Source organism: Sceloporus occidentalis, unplaced genomic scaffold (assembly GCF_023333645.1).
Source record: "Sceloporus occidentalis isolate IW3139 unplaced genomic scaffold, rSceOcc1.0.p SCAF_1, whole genome shotgun sequence".
Lineage (NCBI taxonomy): Eukaryota > Metazoa > Chordata > Lepidosauria > Squamata > Phrynosomatidae > Sceloporus > Sceloporus occidentalis.
The window spans coordinates 27,204,660-27,220,882 of NW_028316981.1; the positions used below are offsets into that span (position 1 = coordinate 27,204,660).

A 16,223-nucleotide genomic window follows, 5' to 3' on the forward strand; every position below is an offset into this window, starting at 1 on the left:
TAGCTGTAGCTTCTGAGTAATCTTCAACTTCAGTCTAATTTGGGAAGTGACCAAGACTGTCCAGGAAACACTGTAACTTAAGCACCAGCCCGAACTGGCACCAAACACTCCATGGCATGGAGTCCACTTGGACCTCCAATGACAAAGACAGATCTAAAAGTACAGTGGATCCTTGTTATACGCTGGGGTTTGGTTCCAAGATCCCCCGTGTATAACAAAATCCGTGTATGCTCAAGTCCCATTAAGTATAATGACATAGCAAAATGGTGTCCCTATTAAAAAATGGAACATCAAGGTAAATTTATACTTTTTTGGAACATTTTCAAACCGTGTATGCTTAAATCCGTGTATAAAAAATCCGTGTATAAGAAGGGCCGACTGTACTCCCAAACCATACACTTGTTCCTTCACAGAGATGCAACACCATTCAGGGTAGATTGCTTACCAGATTCCTAGATTTGAGAATCATCAAGCCATTTTTATCAAGCCATCTTATTCAGCTCTGGTTTATTTGCCATCATCCAGACTATTACAGCCAGATCATCACTAGCATATTCATTATAAACATTTTACAATTCACACCAAGTGACTATGCCAGTTTACAAAAACAATTAAGCAATCAAAATGTAAATACAAACAAAACTAAAATATCTACAAAATAATTGTGTATTAGTTCCATGTTCCATTGTTTCTGTGCTTTATTTTACTTTATAACTAGTTAACCATTTTGTAGTTAGCATCAACAATTTCAAGTTTAAACTATTTATGGTGTTATGAGAAGCTCCAAGACTAAACAGTTCACATAAGAGAAAAACCAAGGTTATACTACGGGGCCATTCAGACTACCTTTTACCTCGGTTCCCAACCCGGTTTAAAAGTTGGAAGTTCTCACTCATGCCGAATTTTACACTACTCGATCAAGGGCTTGCACAAGAGATCCAGGGCAAATCCCCCTTAGCGCGGTTCTTCTCAAAGCGGACTATTTACCCTTTCTTTTTGAAAAAAACGGCTTTTCCTTGCTGCTGGCAAATGAGAACTCAGCCCCGGTCGTAACTGGGTCAGGTTCAGGGACAGATTTAGGTGCGAGGGTGGGCAGTGGGAGGATCATGCTTCCCCTCTCACTGGTCGCTTTGCAAGCGGCTTTCCCCCCCTTTTTGTTATTTTATTTTGACAGATTATGCAAATGATGGATACATATGGATAGAATGTGTGTGCTTGTGCTACATCTTGCTTGCTGCTGGCATATATATGTGTGTGTGTGTGTGTGTGTATCTGAGGTGGCCAAAGAGGAGGGCCCTCTCATGGACCCACAACTCCTGTCTCTGCCTCTCTTTGTGTGTGGGGTGTCTTCCATACACACAATACACACACGTGTGTGTGTGTGTGTGTGTGTGTGTGTGTGTGTGTATATATATATCCCCCTGAGGAGCATGCCAAGGCGGCCTGTTGCGTGGCTCCTCCCGATCGGGCCAGGCCTGGCTGATGCCTCCTGTATGCTGCCCGCTGCCCTCTGCCCTGCATCCTCCTCCTCCTCCGCCTCCTCGAAGGATGCCCCGGGGGCTGGATGCAGGTGAGGCCGGGGATTGGAGGCCTAAAGAGGGAAGGCCGGGAGGAGGCCTGGGTTGGTATGGCGCCGCTTTGAGACTGTGTGTGTGTGTGTGTGTGTATTCCCCAGCCACAGAAAACGTGTGAAAGAGGGGGCACAGAAGCAGTGGCAATGCGCGTGCGCAATATCTCTCTCTCTCTCTCTGTGTGTGTGTGTGTGTCTGAAGGCACCTGGGCTCCGAGGATGAGCTCGATGGGATTCAACAGGGCTTTGGGTCCTCCTGGGTAAGGTGTTGAGAGGGTTTTTAGGGGTTGTGTGGGGGTGTGTGTGTGTAGGATTGTGAGGTTTTGTTTTGTGGGGATGTGCATATGGAAGAGAGAATGGTGGGGGGGATTAAGGGGTGTAGAGTTGTTGTGTGTCCAGGAGAGTGTTGGGTGGTGGTGGTTATTGTGTGCGGATGTGGCCTGTGTGTGTGGGTGCCTAAAAGAGACAACTGGGCTGTGCGTGATCAGGGATGTGGTGTTTGTGTGTTACCAGGAGAAACAACTGTTGCTGTTGTTGTGGGGGGGGGGGGGGATGTAATGTTTGTTAGTCCAGGAGAGACAACTGTTGGGTTGTTGTTCTGTGTGTGTGTGTGTCCAAAAGAGACAACTGGATTGTGGGTGATCAGGATGCGAATGGGAGAGAATGAGGGCTTGCATTCTGCGAAACGGAAGGAAAGGAGAGGATGCAAAGGGGAGGAAATCTGAACGACCTGAAGGCACACAACTCATGCACAAACAAACACAAGTTGACAGAATATGCACACTATGCCACCAGTTTTTTTAAAAAAAAGAAGGGGAGAAGCACCCATCCGCTTGGCCAATGGCTGTATCACCTTTGACGAAAGCGGAAGAGAATTTGATTGACAGCAAAGGAGCCTTCTTTTAAACTGGTACTGCAAATGTGAACTCTCCGCAAAGAGCTGCAAGGGCATTCAGGGGTAAATAACCCTGATTAAGGTAAATGAAAGTGGGCACTTGCTTCGGGAGGGATTCTGGAGGGGGGGATCCAATTCTGCCCAGTTCCATCCAGTGCAAATAGGTGAAAGTGAATGGGGTCTATAATTGCTTAGCTGTGGTCTATTCCCTGTAGACCAATGGCCAGGGAATGGCAAGATTTTAGCCACTATTGAACCCTATAAACCCTGAATCAAGTACCTTGAATTAGATCCAGAGCTTGCTAAAGCTCATACTGTTAAAATAACACCCACTGAAATAAATGGGAATGAAATTACTCATGCCTATTTTTGAGTTTCACTGATTTGAGTGGTATGTCTACGGATGGATGTATTTGATTATATCTTTGAAGAGATTAGCTCAAAGGAATGAAAGGCAAATATTCTTTAATATTTGGGAGGGAGGGATCTAAACTATGATTATAAATAAACAAGAGAAGAAGGATCCAGCTACTCCCAAACTAAGAGGTTGGACATTCTGGTCTGCATAATATAACCCACCCACAAACAGACTGTTCTCTGAAATCCAATGGCTCAGAATAAACAAAAAGTTATGTTTCTATTAATGTTAGATTCTTAACAATGTTTATTTCACAGGTGAACTATAGGAAAGCTTGTTGAAAATATATCAAATATATGACCAGTGGGGTATATTGCAACCTACTGGCCATTAAACGCGTATATTAAAATATACTGGCACTAGATACTGAATTTTAAACCTAATCTAACTTTCACTCTTCATCATTAAAAACATGTTTGTTTAATAAATTCAATCATAGAAAAATAATGACAGAAAGAAAAAATGGAAAGCAAAACTGGAAAAATAAAAAACACACAGCCTAAGAACGGAAAACAATCTAATAAATTATAAAACAATAGACTATTATAATAATTTCACTTATTTCATTCAGATGTGTTAATACTTGATCGATTCTAATTTCCCATAACTTATTAAAATGATACGTTATGCACCACAAACCTCTTTTTATGCATTAAAGCCAATCTAACTGAGGTTTCTCCACATATTATAACTGGAATCAAGCTTTATTGCCCTCAGCATCTTCTTCCAGTACTTCAGTCTTGAGCATGTGAAGACATGGAAGAAGTGTATAAATTATGCATGATGTGGAAAAAATATACTGGGAGAAGTTTTTCTCCCCCTTGTAAAACTAGAATTTGAAGTCACCTAATGAAGACCACGTGGCAGACAGATGAAAGAAGCTATGTCTTCACACAGCACATAGTTAAATTATGGAATTTGTTTCCACAAGTTCCAGTAATGGCCAGCAACATGGATGGCTTTAATATGCAATTAGGCTACCAATGCCTATTAGCCATGAAGGATCAGTTGTATCAGAGTCTTTGATCCTGGGAAAGATGAGCTAGAGTGTGCTATGCATTCATGCCCTACTTGTGAGTTTCCTGCAGGCATCTGAATGGCAATCTATTAACAAAAGCTGAACTAGGCTGGTCTTTGGCCTGCTCCAGCAGGGTTCTTCTTACATACTTAAGAGGCCATGCTGAAAGAGAAACAAATTACAAGGTGTACTGGGACACCATCAGGCCTTTTTCGATTTGCTCCCTTGTACTCCCATGTTGCAAAGAGGTTAGGGTAAACTAATCAGAAAATTGGCTTCATAACTTCCCTGCATGTAGCAAAAGAAAATAACCTTCTACTCTTTGATGGCTCTTGCCCCTGCTAAATTGGGAGATTCTAAAATTTTAAGGAGTGATGGAACAGCTCCCTCAGGCTGGGTGACCTTTTTCAGTTTTGCATCAATGTCTATCATTTTCTGACTACTTTGTGATGTTCTCTGCCCCCATATCAATTAGTAAAACAGATTGACACGAACATTTTCCATTCATGATCACATTAATTGACTGCAGTTAATTGGAAACATCAACACATACAAGGCATGATACAACTAGGTATAGTTAAAAACAGTCTAAAAAGAAGTTTCAGCTTTTGATTAGTAGTGGAACAACAACATTAAAAAAATAAAGTTTGGAAGATAAAAGATGAAATTTCTCATTAAATTGAAGCTTAAACTTATTAAAGTACTCACTTCCAGGAAGTCCTGGCTTGGGAACTTTGAAAGGATAAGGATGGCAAAAGAATTCATCTCCTATTCATAGTTCAAGTTTAAAAATAAAGATTAGATTAAAACCAGAAGCTCAAGGCATTTCATTTTTTCTAGTTCACACACACACAGATGAACTTGGCATAGGTCAGGGATGTATGTACCCACTAATTATTTTACTACTTTAACAAGGGCAATATACCTTTGTAGTTTGGATGGTAAAAGCTGGAGGTGCATCTTCTAATTGCCTTTCTTGAAACAGTCACTTTATCTTCATTACATTGACTATTCTCATTATTTTAGCTATTTAATTATAGTTTCTGCTTTTACTGTAACATTTTATAGAAACAGTATAATTTTTGCACTATAACTACTACTACTACTACTACTACTATTAATTTGAACTACTACTACTAATTACTGCTACTACCACCATCACCATCACTAAATTCTATGAGTTTTGGAAAGGCTGGACAAAAACTGCTCTTGATGGAGAGTTCCTTTGAAAGGTGTATAACACTGAATTAACATATGCTTCTATTCATATCCATTATGGTAGCTTAACCATCATTTTGCTGCTTGCCAAAAAGAATGTGGTGAGAATGGTAAAATGCAAGTGTTGCAAATCTTTTAAAAAATGAGATTTTCCTTGTTTTCCATTTTGATATTGATGAAATGGTAAGTACTAATAGGGAAGCTGGTGTTTTTTTAAAAATGCACACACATGCACACAAGTGTCCAGCATATTATTGAGTGTGGCTTGAAAATACTCTTAGGCTCACCCCCGTATCTGGAGGCCTATATTTCTGTGGTGATCAGGAGTGTGTTGGCACAGTTAAAACTACTGTGTCAGCTATGCCTGTTTCTTGAGAAGCCATACCTAGCCATCATAAGATCACATCTCAGGGGGATTACTGTAATGTACTCTACATGGGGCTGCCTATGGAAACTACTCAAAAATTCCACCAGGTCCAAAATGCTGGGACTAGACTACTGATTAGGGCTAGTTATGTGGAGTTTGTTGAAACCTATTCACAACCCATTAGCTCATATTGAGACATACTGTATATACTCATGTGTAAGTCTAGAAATTTAAGTCAAAAAACTGACCCCCCCAAACCTGTTTCGACTTATCCACGGATCAATGTAAACACTGTACTTTAACATTTATTTTAACAAGAAGCCATCCCCTAGTGAAAGGCAAGAACATTATCTGTCCTGCAAGCACTGAACCCCTCACTGTTTCTCATTAAGCCAGCCTTTAGTATGAGTATCTGCTGGAATTTTTTAATGTTCTTTGACATTGTTTTTCTTTGCTTCATCCTTTACATCCTTTGTTACATGCCTCTAAGTTTTACTCTCGACTTATCCATGGGTCATATCAATATCCCTAATTTTGGCCCCCAAACCTGCCCTCAACTTATACATGAGGTTGATTTATAGTCAAGTATATATGGTAATTCAAAATTCTGGTCTTGACCTTATAAACCTCTTATGTGAAGTTGAAGACTAGAAAGCTGGGCCAAAGATAATAAAATGAATTTCAACATGGAGAAATGCAAGGTACTGCACTTAGGGCCGAAAAATGAAATGAACAGATATAGGATGGGTGACACCTGGCTGAACAAGACTACATGTCAAAGGGATGTGGGAGTCCAAGTAGACCACAAGTTGAACATGAGTCAACAGTGTGATGCGGCAGCTAAAAAGGCCAATGGGATTTTAGGCTGCATCAATAGAAGTATAGTGTCTAGATCAGGGGTAGGCAATCTTTTTGAGCCGGGGGCCGGGTTGCTGTCCCTCAGACAACTGGGGGGCCGAAATAAAAAATAAATAATTAAATAATTTTTTAAAAAAATTAAATATATAAATAAACCAGGAAAAATGTAGGACAAAATTTTCAAATGGAAGACACTTTTTTTTTAAAAAAATGGAGGACACGTGAAAAAATTTGCTGATTTTTTAAAAAATGTTAATATAAATGCATGTTTCTGAGGCTTCTATAGACAATTGCACCCCAAAGGCCCCGGCAGCAATTGGCGGCAGGACCGGGCTGGGGCCGGTCCCAAGGCCTTGCCGGGCCGCATCCGGCCCGCAGGTTGCCTACCCCTGGTCTAGATCAAGGGAAGTAATAGCGCCACTCTATTCCGCTCTGGTCAGGCCCCACCTGGAATATTGTGTCCAATTCTGGGCACCACAATTTAAAAAGGATATTGAGAAACTAGAGCATGGGCAACTAAAATGGTGAAGGGTCTGGAAACCATGCCCTTTGAGGAATGCCTTAGGGAGCTGGGGATGTTTAGCCTGGAGAAGGTTAAGAGGTGATATGATAGCCCTGTTTAAATACTTGTAGGGATGTCATATTGAGGAGGGAGCTGACTTGTTTTCTGCTGCTCCAGAGACTAGGACCCGGAACAATGGATGCCCAGAACATGGCCCCATAGCCCGAAAACCTCACAAAAAACTAAGCCTCTTATGGCTTAGGTCCAGCCTACCCTAATTTTATTTTTTATGTTTCTAATACTGTTTTTAATGCTGTGAAGCTGCTCTACCCAAAAAAAGCCTGTATCTTCCCATATGACTATACTCAATATTACAATCTTTGGAGGAGGGCTCTGTCTCCATCCCACCACCCTCCCAGGCTCATTTGGTGAGGCCATGGGAGAGCTTTCTCAATAGAGGCTCCTAAGTTATGGAACTCCCTCCAAAGGGAGATTCCATTTGCCTCCTTCTCTACTGTTTTTTTTTTCCTCATAAGGTAATAATCTTTCTGTTTAAATAGGCCTTTTTCTTAATTTGTCAGGGTAAAAGGACATGCAACCAGGTGTGCTATTTTCCAATATGTAACATGTGTTTTAAGTTTTTAAATCATGTTTTATGTTGCTGAAGTAAAAGTATCAGTTGGGCTGATGGTTGAATGCTTTTTATACTTTTATATTCCATACAGTTTTATCTGTTTTAACTTACTGTATATAGTAATGGGCTTTGAGTCCCTTCTGAGAGAAAGGCAGAATACAAATCAATCAAATAAATAAATAAAAATCCAACAACAACAGAAAAATCATGATGGCTGACCATTTCCCCAATGTACAAATTTTAGTTAAGAAGCAACATAAGAAAAACATCCGCTGCATCTAATCTATTTATTGGCTGAGAACATCTTTTTTTTTTCATGTGCTAATACAGGTCTTAAAATAATTCCATTTTAAGCCACTCAACATTACCAGAGACCTGCAGGAGTTCTGAAAACGTCTCCTGTGAATTCTTCTAGGTTGTGCAAGGCATCTCCTTAAATTCAGATTAGGACAGGTAATACTGTTATAAAGTGTGAAATTGTCAATCTAATTTAGAAGCAGAGAATGCAACTATGCAGGGCTCTTTCTAAAATATATAGACACTTGTTTGGAAAGCACACATTGTGTTGTTGTTGTTAACTGCCTTTTAGTTGCCCTTGATGTCTGGTGACCCTGTGGATGAAACACCTCCAAGACCCTCCATCTTCCACTGCTCTACTTAGGTCCTGCAGACTCAAACCTAAAACCTCCCTAGTTGTGCCAGCCATCTGGCGTGCAGTCTTTCTCTCTTTCTGTTGCCCTCTACCTTTCCTAGCATTATTGTCTTTTCTAATGAGTCCCATCTTCTCATGATGTGACCAAAATACAATAGCCTCAATTTGATCATCTTAGGCAGGATACAGACCACCCAAAAGGGTGGTCTGCCACCACCCTGGTTTGCTGCGCGAGGGAGCCGCAGCGGACAAACCACGTGGCTCCCTCGTGCAGCAAAAAGAACCTGAAAAAAGCGGTTTCTTTTTGCGGCACCGTTGTGATGCTACAAGGCACCAATGGCACACTTGCGGCATCATAAAGGTGCCAAGACAAGCAGACGCACGTGACGACGGAGTCCCATAGGGCCCATCTATCGAGCACCTTAGAATCCAAGATTTCATGCTTGATCAGTTCTAGGACCCATTTGTTTGTCTTTTTTGCTCTCCACAGTATCCTCAGCACTCTTCTCCAGTATCACAACTCAAATGAGTTGATCTTATTCACTTTTTTTCACTGTCCAACTCTCACATCCGTACATGGTGATGAGGAACACAATGGCTTGGATGATTCTAACTTTAGTGCTCAGTTAGAATCTTGTCTAGTTCTTTCATAGCTGCCCTTCTCATTCCTAGTTTTCTTCAGATTTCTTGACTGCAGTCACTATTCTGTTCAGAGTTTGTTCTTAGGTTTGGGGACTCTTTGATTTCCATTTTGTCTAGGTTGAATTTATGTAGATGCTCTGTGGTCATTATTTTTCTTTATGTTCAGCAGCAGACCTGCCTTTGCGCTTTCTTGACCTTCCTTACTAATTGTTCTAAGACATTGATGTTTTCCACTATTAATACTGTGTTGTCTACATATCTTAGATTGTTGATGTTCCTTCCGCCTACCTGAACACATTACTGATTTTGAAAACAGCAACATGCATGTGGATTTGTTGTACAAAATACATTCCGTAGTATTTATCAAATGGTTATTTTTCATGCAGATATGCCATGTTTATAGGACTAATTCAGAATGCATCAGTAAGTATATCTGAGCAATATCCCTAGATAGACTCCCATGAGAACAATGACATACAGCAAGCCCTTGGTATCCGCTGTGGTTTGAGGACCCCTGTGGATACCAAAAACTGTGGAAGCATAAGTCTCATTATATACTGTACAGTGGCATAATAAAATGGTGTTCCTTATATAAAATGGCAAAATCAAGTTTTAATTTTTGTATTATTATTTTCTGGAATATTTTCAAGCCATGGATGGTAGACTTCATGGATACAGAATCTCTGGATATGAAGTGCTGACAGTACTGTGTGAATTGAGAAAGCTTGGATATAGTCTGCAGCCTGATGATAGTTAAGACGATGTGGATTTACCAAAAAGCCTTTTTTTAAGGTTGGCTCACAATTAACAGAGGAATGGATTAAGGCACACTTCTGCAGATGAATTGAGAACAATGGTTTGTGTGTTTCACTGTAAAAAATGTAACTTTTACACAAATGCAACAGTCCTTACCCCGATAGCACATGAAAGAAGCAACAAAAGACTAAAAGCATTGCTGCTTTGGAACCAAAAGCACTCAGGCAAGGAGAGTGCTAATTTTTAAGTAAATTAGCAGTTTTGATTTGTGTTTAGTGGACCACTACATCTTGTCATTAGCAAGTTGAACTGCTCTATTTAAGTAACCATAGTTGATTTTGTGTTCAATTAAACCACAGTCCCATTAATGAGGGGGGGGGGGAGTACTTCCTGCAGTTTTACATTGACTAAAAGTCAGTACTTAATCTGGGGTGGGAACTGAAGGAATTAACATCATAAAATTTTAGTCAAATTACACACATAATGATTAACTGGATCCACACTGGTTTTATTAATTTTTCTGAAAGCATTCAGGACACCAAATTGCTCTTCAGAAGCACATAATTATATTTGAAATTCATGGAAATTATTTGTACACAATGAATTAGGAACTTTCAGCTGAACAAATGTTTGAGGGAAAAGGAAAGAACAGACAGGCCTTTGTAAGGTACAGGTGTATGGCTGGGTGGGGTGGGGGGAGAGGGGATGAAGTAAGGTTCAATTTCCAGTTCAGTTGGTCATTCCATAGGGAAAGAAAGGTGCAACTTGTCCTTTCAATCAGACAACAAAATATCTTGAGCCAGCTCTTGTTATGGTTTGCCCTATTATTTGTTATAATGGTGTAGAAAGGCACATTTTGTTGTCAATGTGGCTCTTTGTCATTTCCCATTTATGGAATGCCTAAGGAGAATCTATCAAATCTTAACAAGATTTCTTCAGAGGGAACTTTCCATTGCCTTCTTCTGACACTGAGAGAGTGTGATTTGCTGAAGATTATGCAGTGAGTTTCCATGGCTGAGTGGGAATTTGAACCCTGGTCTAACAGAGTCCTAGTCTAACACTCAAACTACTACATTATAGTATCTGTCCCAAGGGCCTTGGCATGTAAGCTACCTGAAGTTTGAGGGCTGCCGTAATAAGAAAAGGGTATGTCAGTTTTTGAATTGATTGTTTGTACTAAGAAAGAAGAGGAAGGACAGTGGATAGATATGCTTGGGGAGATGGAGAATGAGAAAAGAGAAGCAGCTGAGAAGAAAGCATAACAACAGTATTTCCACATGTGACAACAGGCAGACTGATCTTATTGGGTAGACGTTTGGGCTAGGAAATAGGAAACCTACTGTATATACTCATGTATAAGTGTAGAAATTTTAGTCAAAAAATTGACCCCAAAAACCTCAGTCGATATCCACGGGTCAATCTAAGTACTGTATTTTAACATTTATGAAAAAAAGAACCATTCTCTCTTGTGAACCATACACTCTTGTGAAAGCCAAGAGTGTAATCTGTCCTGGAAGCAGTGACCTCCTTCTACTCTCTTATCCATTCACAGTCACTGGTGTGAGCACATACAGTTATGCCTGGTGGAATATTGCAAGTTCTTTGATATTGTTTTTCTTTGCTTTAGATCCTTTGTTTTATGTTTTACCCTCGACTTATCCACAGGTGATACCAAAATCCATAATTCTGGCCCCAAAATCTGCCCTTGATTTATACATGAGGTCGACTTATATTCAACTATATACGGTATATAATTCGGCATTTGTCCATCTTCTGTTTCTAAATGAAACACTTGGCAAATTAAAAAATGAGTAGGTACTGTGTATCAGAGAGAATTAATTCTTTCACACTATTGTGTGATAACTTCACTTCCACTTCATGAGGGATTTATTTATTTATTTATATCATTTTTATGCCATCTTTCTTCCAGAAAGAGACCCAAGGTAGCTCACCATTAAAAATATTTTGAAAACATTACAATAAAATTTAAAAAGAATTAAATTAATCTAACTAAAAACAGCATAAAATACATTAAAAATACAGAACGTAAAAAGCATGATTAAAACATATACCCCATATAAAAGCCATCCTGACATGATTATGTATTAAAAGCCTGCTTCAATAAAAACAGCTTGCTGGCAAGATGAAAAGACAGTTTTTGAAGAGTTTGTGGAAAAGGAAGGATTCAGAAGACACCCTACTCCAACAGATTATAACCCTCAGAGGAAATTTTAAAAGAAAGCCATGTTTTTCTTTTTTACAACTTTTATAGAGGTATTTGCCATGAGGTGATTACACTGTATATGGTATCCAAGATCACATTAATATTATATATCTGTTCTTCTGTCTCAAAGTGTTCAATAATGACTGATTTATTAATAAAGAGCCCAAACTGTATATGCTCTCAAGCCTGTTTATGCTCTCAAGAACTGTATGTAATTTAACTTCAGAAATTTCTGAAGATCAAAGTCTACATAAAACTCACTGGATAAAAGGAAGAAGCCATTGAATAAAGCCTTTGAGAGCATATACCAGCCAAAATGCATCAGGCTGTGTATAGCCCCGAGATTTATAGTTCTAGCAAAACTTTGGTTCAGGCTGCAGTTAGCTTTAAATATGTATAGGCCTTGTTGTGAGAATCGGTCACAGAAAATTCTCTTTGGCCGTGATAGGACAGAGGGTAGAACCGATGACATTCCAGACCAAAGACAGATAAGCAGCTCCTTGCTCCTCCGGCACCTGGGGTGAGGCAAAAAACTTGCAGAGTGGGTATGGGAATGCCCCCCCTCCCATGTTCCCTTGGCGCAAACTCTGTCAGAACATGATGATATAGTATATGTGCTAAGTTGGTGAAAACTGACAACAATATATATGATGCTAGCAGACAAAAGGATCTTTGACTCGCAGGGAAATTTGCAGCCTTACATGAACAATGTATACGCGTGAAGTGCTTTGCCAGGGCATGCTGCCGGCCAGAGACGCTGGGTGCCTGGTTTCTTTCTTCCTGATAGGTTGAACTGGAGTGTGGGATTGCTCTTTCTTTCCTTTTATGTTATTTGATACATGCTTGGCTTTCTGTTCTTCTTTATACTTACTTGTTGGAAACTGGAGGGTAGGATTGTGATTCTATGCTTTTATTCCTTTCTATCTCATTTTTCTCAATAAACAACCCTTCCAATACCAGAACTGACTCTTTCGTCAGCTTCATATTCAAACCCATATATGCCTGGCAGCTGGATAGGCTGTGAGTGTTACACCTGATAGCTAGTGATTGAGCTGTGGGTGTGATATCGCACAGCTCAGGCAGGGAATGAAGTGTCCATCAGCCAAGTGCATTACTGGGCTGCCTCTGACTGCTGGGCCTGGGTTGTGAGCATTACAGGCTGTTTATTAATAAATCATTCATCACTGAACTCCTGGAGACATGTCTTGTGTTTTCTACAGATTACATTGGGTGCTTCCCAGTTTTGTTTTCTTTGATATGTATATTGGTAACAGAACTGTGGTAATAGAATTGTCACTGTCAGTACTTGTTGAACACAATTTTGCAGCGATCCCACTCTGCCATGTATTACTTGAATATATATCGGAAACTCTTAAGATTACACTACATGCATTTCACAAAGTGGATTGTTATCCATACAAAATTAAATGCTATAAAATCTATTAGCCTTAAATGTGCTACACTGTAGTTTTGTTGCAACAGACTACCATATTTACCTATCTGAAAATTTTGCACACAGTGAATAGAGAGAATATAGTGAGAACATAATGTGCAAAACACAACCTAGAAAAGCCAAAGAATTCTATGACAACCTTAATATGCATGTAATTACACTAACAGATGTTAACGAGAAAGCATTTTACTGGAGATCATACTCATAGAGGCTGATCTAAAGGCACAGTGAAATATCTTGGGCAACCAGTGTTAGATTTGGAAGGGCATTGAGCATTGGACGTAGACCTTCTTGTCTGGTTATTGGCTAGGAATTTAATCATTCTTGGTTCTTCTGTTTAGTGATAAATATCCATCTCTGGATAATTTTGCCAACAAAAGGGTTAGCTTCACTGTTGTGATAAAAGCTAAAGTTCAAGGTCCAAGCAGAGAATGGGCTAGTTAGGTCTATGCCTCCCCAACATCTTGGCTAATTTAAACCTATAACATAATTAATTCAATATCCTTCATGTTATGTTTTGTCACCAAATTTCAATATAAGGAACACTTATATTTATCTGAATATCTAAGTAACCTGAGTAATTTAGCTGCTACCTAGATCACTTCATTACTTGTTTTGAGATACTGCATGATATTTATTAAATGGAAATTATGACATGTTTCATGTTTGCATGATATCATAATAATGTATATTCACTACAGGACATGTGTAAGTTGAATAATCAGCAAAATAGTTTTTATTCCACACATAAAAATATTAATAGTGTCATTAAAAGTTTTCAATGAATCCATCCAATGAGCCCATGCTCATATTGCCCCACCCTGTAAGATTTTATATCATGCATCAAAGTGTCCTTGAACTTTAAAATCAAAGACACTGAAATACCTAGATGAAGTCTTGAATTTTTATTCAAACATATAATTAAATGGCTTATAAAATTAAAGCAGATCATGGTGTTATATAGAGCAGGAAATAAAAAATAAAAAATAATTATCCCCCTAAGTGGTTATCCAAAATTAAATGAGCTCTATTACCTTTTTGTTTTCATTATATTTGAAACAGAAGTACTACAATGATATTCTAAATTAAATTATTCACCTTTCTTATTTTGTTGCCATTCATATTAATAAAGATCTTTTCTCATTATGGAATTTAATAGGAGAACAATACCTTCCTTTCAAGAGAGATTATTAACATATCTGTTCTTGAAAGAGGATGGCAGTTTTGAAAGTATTTCTTTCTTTAAATGGAAACTTCAAGCAAGTTCAGTATGGTATGTGGCTTAGAGCCAATGTAAGTGACCATTTCTTAAAGGGACCAATCACATATTCTGAAGGACAGAATATTTCACTGATTTTGTCCTCCTCGTTCTCCAAATGAGTGCAAGAGTAATCCTCTAGATTTGCTTCTCTTCCTTCATTGAGCATTCACCATTTTTTCAAAGCACAAAATGTCAAGCTGCTATATTGATACAGACCAATACCATGCCTTTTCTGTAAACAATCCATATATAGTCCTGCCTTCCCTTATGTGGTGGGTCTTTTCTGGACCCCTCCCCTCGCATAAGGGGAAAACCGCATATGTTCATGTGCCATTGAAAATAACAGGCACATGCACGTGGTGTGGTGCGTGTCATTATTAACAATGCGCTGTGGCTTCAGTGTATGCTGAAAGCCGCAGAAGAGAAGTTCACGTATAGTGCGATCTCACTGTAAAAGGGGTTATGGAGAGGTACAATTATGCCCTGCTTTCTTTCTCAGAGACCAACAATGAAGACACTGAGATAGTTAAAGATTTGTTATACCCTGACTCAGTCATTAATTAGAAGAAGACAAGTTCTTGGAAGAGTAAATATGAAGGAACTGGACAAGATCCTGAAGTGTAAAGGATATATATAGCAATAGCAATAGCAAGTACATTTCTATATCGCTTGTCAGTGCACTTAAGCACCCCCTAAGCAGTTTACAAAGTATAAGCTAAATGCCCCCAACAATCTGGGTACTCATTTTAGTGATCTCAGAAGGATGCAAGCCTGAGTTGAGCTTGAGCCCTTTCGCTGATATTGAACTCACAACCTTATGGTTTATGAGTGAGTGGCTGCAGTACAGGCATTTAACCACTGCACCACCAGGTGCCATATAATTGAATACCAAAATCAGGATTGCCCATGCCATTGTATTTTCAATTTCTAGGAATAGTTGTGAAAGCTGGACAATGAAGAAACTGATATGAAGAGAATCAACCTACTTGAAATGAGGTGCTGAAGAAGAGTTCTGCAGATACCATGGACTGCCAAAAAGACAAATAAAGAGGTCCTAGACAAATCAAGCTGAACAATCCCTAGAAGCCAAGATGACTAAAATGAGACTATCTTAGAAAAGACAATGATGTTTGACAAGGTAGAAGGCAGGAAAAGAGGAAGACCAGATTACAACTAGATATACTCAGGAGCGAAGCAGACAGTCAGGAAGGAGCAGTCTCTGGTTGCTCCAGCCAAAACTGTGGCAACTACACGGACTGCTCCCAAAGCAGGCCGCCACCTGTAATCCCAAACCGCACTGTCCAGGAGACGGATTAAAATGACGGATTAATCCGGTCCTTTGGGCCAGAGGGTAGTGTCAGAGCAGCTTCCGGCCACCATCATGTAAATGCCACACCTTCAAAGTGGCCAGAAGCTGCTTCATTTAGTCCACGTGTTTTGGGCTTGGGGTGAAGCAAGCCACAGCCCTGAGTCTGCAAGATCTGAACAGCACTGTTGATAGCAGGGTGGCTTGAAGGGCCTTCATAGGGCCACCGTAAGTTAGAGTTGACTCGACAGCAGTTAACAATAACATATTGATGAATAACTGATACAACTGGCTTGTAAAAACCTGTTTCTGCATATGTATGTGTACATGTGTGTGCACATACATGAGCATTTGTTCACTGACAGTATCCTGACGTTCATATGCATGCTCACATACATCTTTTGATTTTTTCCAACTGTTGTTGCATTACAACTTGGAATGAAAACATT

At 39.5% G+C, this 16,223-nt stretch overlaps 1 protein-coding gene across 5 annotated transcripts in view; it reads right to left on the reverse strand.

Moving 5' to 3' along the window:
• Positions 1–16,223, reverse strand: part of CFAP20DC (CFAP20 domain containing) — a 254,220-nt gene that overhangs the window by 134,282 nt on the left and 103,715 nt on the right. The gene's annotated exons all lie outside the window — the stretch shown is intronic.